Source organism: Gastrolobium bilobum, unplaced genomic scaffold, assembly GCF_033153095.1.
Source record: "Gastrolobium bilobum isolate Gb01-03AN ecotype WA unplaced genomic scaffold, APGP_CSIRO_Gbil_v1 utg1608, whole genome shotgun sequence".
Taxonomy (NCBI): domain Eukaryota; kingdom Viridiplantae; phylum Streptophyta; class Magnoliopsida; order Fabales; family Fabaceae; genus Gastrolobium; species Gastrolobium bilobum.
In genome coordinates this window covers 378,793-384,792 of record NW_026898739.1, presented here as the reverse complement: position 1 = coordinate 384,792, position 6,000 = coordinate 378,793, and positions in this window count along the sequence as shown.

Genomic DNA, 6,000 nt, shown 5'->3' with positions numbered 1-6,000 from the left:
GTTTGAGATTTATATAATAGATTCAATTAATTTTTAAATCAGTTATATTTCGAGATGATTCGATATAACATAATACTTTAACATTTATAATATTAATACAAATTGGAGGAAAGTTATACTTATTGCCTATTTTTGTTTATAATCTTTTATAATCATATCTTAATCGTTGATTTCCGTTAATCAACGGTTATCATTTATTGTCAATTAATAATTAATTAATAAGTTTAATTTGTGAAAATATTAACCGTTAATTGATAAAAATCAACGGTTAAGATATGGTTGTAAGAAGTTGTAAACAAAAATAGATTGTAAGTATAACTTTTTTCTCCAAATTAATATATAAATTATAAGGTTTTTTAATTTGAATTAATACATTATAGGCAGCACCATATATAATAGTTTAATAATGATTTTTTTTTCGACAATACATATTACGTTACATTCCTCAATTTTAGTTTTTAATTTTTAAAATTGTATGACTTAATTATAAAAGTTATATAATTTTTTCCTTTTGTCTTGAAACTTAACTCGACCTAATTTTAACTTAGTTATTAACTAGGCCAGAATTGGGTTTGGTCTAGGTTTGAAAAATTAATTCAATTTAAATATGAGGCAGGTTATATTTACAAATTTTTTTTTTACAAACTTTTACAAACTATACTATGTAGGACCGGTCCTACATTAATCACACAGTGTACGACCGGTCCTACATTAGTGTAATTGCAAAAAAAGTTTGTAAACAGATCGTGTCCCTTTAAATATTGTATCGGGTTAATTAAACTCAGCCAATCAGCACTCATAAGTTTGGGAAAGAAGTTTTTTGACTAACACATATCCCTTTAACAAGATATAGAATAAACCGCCTTCTAATTAATCCTGTAAAGATAAACGTGATATCACTTTAGTTTTTTTTTTTTTTTTTTAAATTAATACCAATTTAATTAATTACTTAATCATGAAAATAACATAAAAATCGTCCTTTTGCACATGATTACAAGACTTGTGAAATACTAAATTAATATAACTTATTAAGATTAAGAAACTATATTAATGGTAAAATTCTATAAAGAACTAAAGTCTCGAGCCTTTTAACTTTGACTGATCAAACAGGAGCTTACTGTGATGTAAATTATGATTTATTAACTTTTAATTACTATATTTCTTTTATAGTTGATAATTCCTTTTAATTAAATGACACAACCCAAACTTATATATAATATCATGTTGGAAGACTAATTTAAGGTTCATTCTTATAAATTTGTCAAGTTACGTAGATTGACAATATTGTCTTGATACAATAAAGACGAATAGACGAAAATGGTGCAAAACAGAAAAATAACCATAAATAAAGAGTTGGGCATATAGTTATTGTAACTGAACAGTAAACAGTAGACCTTTATGCTTGATATTTTGTAACTATGTGAAACGAGAGATTGATATATACATATACAAAGATATATGATAGCAGGTAGGTACTATACATGTGAGAATAACTGCACTATACACTACACCATTAAATAGTGCTGCGAGCTTTTACACTAGCATGCACATACATCACGTGAAATGAGAGGGGGGAATAAAATTTTCCAACCTTCAAAGTTCAAATATGTGATGATAAAGAACCAACACAATTGGATACCAAAAAAAAAGAAAAAAAAAAAAAGAACCAATACAATTAGTTTAAGTCAAGTCATCCATACTTGTGCCAGCAAAGTAACATGCCTATGCATCTTCTGAGTATGTAAAACCTGCCTCTATACTCTTTCAACGTGGCAGAGAATCTCCTTCCAAAGCTCGAATATTGCTTGTCTTTCTCAGCTGTTGTTGAGTGGCACTGAGCCATATCTTTTTCCCCCAAAGCCGAAAGGGTTCTCAAAATCTCTCGTGGCTAGCTTTTGTGTTAATTTGCTTGCTTACGTGATATAGTTGCTATGCCCTGCAGGTTTTTATAGAAAACACACATTCATGAGGCACGTTTAGATTTTTTAAATACTCCGACCCATGTCACATAGAACTATATAGAAGGTTCCTGGGGCCTACTCAATGAAAGCAGTACTAAAATTGTGGCATAATTATATTTCTATTCCAAAAATAAAAAATGAGTCGGTAGGGAGAGATCATTATTTATGGATTAAACGAAAAATGATATTAAACGAGTTTAAATATTAGATATATGTGTCCTTCCACGTATATAATACATATTCAGTTTATTTTTAATTAAAATTTTATTCACTCACACTTAAATTCTCTAATACACAGAGATTGTCTATGAATCGTGCATAAAATAAATTAATATATTTATGAAATAAATTTTAAAAATGACATCATAAGTTTAGATGGAAATAATGAAAAGAAAAGGGAACAATTATAAGACGTGTTGCTATAAGGACTATAGGATGACGCGTGAGGTGCAGGATTTTGAGGGGTGACAGTACAGAAAAATTGCCCAACACTTGGCATATTTGGACTTGTGTTTGTAAAAAAGAGATTTTGAGGGGTGACAGTACAGAAAAATCATGCACACCGGGCAGCTTCTTTCATTGTTGTTTCCGTGCTGTATCGGTTCTTCGAACATGGCCGCACACGTGGCACTTCCGACAGGCTTGGGCTTCTATGTTGATGTCTTAGGAGAGTTGTTATAGTCCCTAGTGACTTATTTTGTTAAATATTCATCGGTTATTTAATTCACGATAAATACGTAGAGTCTCTCAAATATAACTAATTTTAAATAAATAATTGACAAGTTACCCCACACACATAAACACACACACATATATGTATACGCGCGAGAATAATCATACATTGACCCTGGCTGGAGTTCTGGAGAATTTCGAAGCAAACAAATAAGAGAACAGGAAAAGATACTCTTAAATGAACAGAGCTTTCATTTGGATGGTTCTGTTTGAGAAATATATTAACATGTTTATGTTGTTTATTTCTTATTGTTATTAAAATTAATTTGTTTCAGAACAAAAAACTGAAAAAAGTATTTTAAAAAAAAGGCTGTGATACAACATTATCACCGCCTTTTTTTTTTAATTTTTGTAGAAATGATGAAAATCGTTATTCGTTAATTTTAAATTTGATCCTTTGTTTGCAAGACACGTTAATTTTAATAAAAATAAGAAATAAACGACATAAACATGTTGGCTTTTTGACTTTTTTACCACTCGTTAATTAATTAATAACTATTTTGCTCCTAATTCAAAATTATCCACCAATCTGTCCTTCTTTAATCGATTAACTTGAATATTTAATCGATTAAATGATTGACTCGAGATTTAATCAGTGTTTTAAAACTCGGACCGATCATCGAACCGGTCGAGGTATTAGGTCATTGGCTCAACCGGGTTGAACCGGATTTACTGTTCACATATTAAAAATATAAAAATATAAAAATATTACTTATATTAATAAAAATTCACATAAGAAACTATCAATGAGCTTCAAAAATAAATTGATTTTCAATGATGACAAATATTATATACTTTTAAGCTTCTAGCTCTAGACCATATCTTAATATTGGTTTAAAATTGTAATATAAGTTAAATGCACCTTTTGTGCTTGACATGATACGGATAAATTAAATCATGCTAACAAATAATATGCATGAAATATACACTAAGAAAAAAGGGTCACCGTTATCATAATAACAAATAGTATGCATGAAATATACACTAAAAAAAGGTGTCCACCGTTGAGATGAGATCATGAGACCATCAGTGTTTATCACCACTTGACTTCATGAGATCATTATAAGATGCAACTAAATTACATAAACGAACTGCACTAATCTAAAATACCTTATTATTTTCACCTTACTTTTAACCATATTCATCATAAATATAAATATGATTTAATTCAAGAGTTGTTATCAACAAAAAAAAAATTACAAAAAAAAGGAATAACTGGTCTAACCCGGGTCAATCGGTCCAATCCGGGTTGACTGCAAAAGCGGTCCAACTACCCGCACGGACCGGGGAACCCACCGGGCCACCGAGTCTCGGGCCGACCCGGCCGGTCCGAGCCGGGTTGTAATATCCCAGAAAAATAGTAACAACAACAATAATAATAATAATAATAATAATAATAGTGCATACCCTTATAGTGTTATAGGCATTTATTGCTAATAGTATGTCATAATTTGACTGTAAAATTGTAACCTTAATTAGTGGTGGTTTTAGTTGTAACGTTCAAGAGTTATGATTGGTTATCATTTAATTAGTAAATTCCAACAATTATTTTTATTTAATTTTGTAACCATTAATATATTAATAATAGCTAAAATAATTATGATGACTATTGATATTACTTTCAATTTCAATAATTGAAATAAGTATATGACTTTTGGTATTACTTGTAGTTAATGTATCGGTTTCAAAACTACAGCTATAAATAGTACCTTAATCTAACCAAACCAAATCACTTCCAATCCTTAGCATTTCTCCATTTTTCTTCTCCTCCACTTTCTCTCTTATTACTTCAAATTTTTATTTATTTTATTTTATTATTATTTTCCTTTGGTTACCAACCGTTTTTCTTCCCCAAATCACTTTTTTTCTAGAAGGTAGCCAACACGGAGACCAGGTAATCCTAATCTCTAAGTATTTGTATGTTATCTATTTTATATGAAATTTGGGCATAATTCTTATATGTAATCATAATACCTAGAGAGTCAAGGGTTAGCTTTATATGAATTTTTGATTAAAGTTATGTTTTCTATTAAATTTATTAGATGTGATTCTAATCTTCATGGAATAATCAATTAATTTATTTGAAATTTATATAATCCTAATCCCTACTTATCCTAATCCCTAGGTGCTCTTAGGTTAGTTTTATATGAAATTCGTTAAATGTAATCTTAATCCTTAGGGAGTTTTTGGATGTTTTCATATATTACATGTAACCCTTAGGGTATATAAATTAAATTATTTTAAAATCTAGAAATTAATTGAATTAATTATTGGACTTTGGCTTTACTCTAATAGATGTGAATATTTAAATTCTGATTTGGAAAATTATGATATGATGATTGGATTTGGGTTTTGCTCTGATAGATGTTGAATATGAAAATTATTATATTATTGGATAATAGATTTGAAAATTATGATGGATTTGGAAATTATGATATTATTGAAATTGAATTTGGAAATTATACTCTTGATTAAATTGATGTGGAAATTATGAAAAATATTTGAGAAAACTTTCCAATTATAAAGATTGTGACAAGATTGAATTTTATTGATTGTGTATGATTGTAATAAATAATAGTGGGAAATAGCTTTTGGGATGGTACCTCCTGAAAGTGATGAACACAACCTTTTGGGCTTTATGCCTTTGATATTTATTTGACGTGACAATGATGTTTTCGTTCTTCCCAAAGTGGTATCTGGCAACAGGGTTTCCCGGGGTACTAGTAGCAACTTTGGGAAGTGTGCACACTAGGATTTGATATTTTGATGATGGTCAATTTTGATTATACGTGGCTGGCAACAGGGTTTCCCGGGTCTACCATGGTTCTCTTCCCACTACTACACTAAATAAACTTAATAAAGATTATGAATGATATTTGATTCGATGTGAATATATATTGAAGCTGATAATTTGATGTGATTATGATGAGAATACATATGATGAATATTGAAGTTGATATTTGATCTGATTATGATGAGAATATTTTATATATATGATGAAGTTGATATTTGATTCAATTATTATGAGGAGAATGATGCACTTACAGTTGACCCATTGTACATGGCTCAACCATTGATTGAAGAAGCTCGTAGTTAACTAGAGTTGTGGCCTAATAAATATGGCTCAATTGTTGAAAGAGGCAATGATTTGGAATACAACAAATTACAATCGAATCCAAGTCTCAATAAAGCAGCAGGTGTGATTGTGATTTGTTTGGGAAGAAAAGGAAAACAACATATTTGGAATGATTTGAGATTAAAGATTTGAGATGTATTTTGAATTATTTATTTGTAATTTTTCATTTAT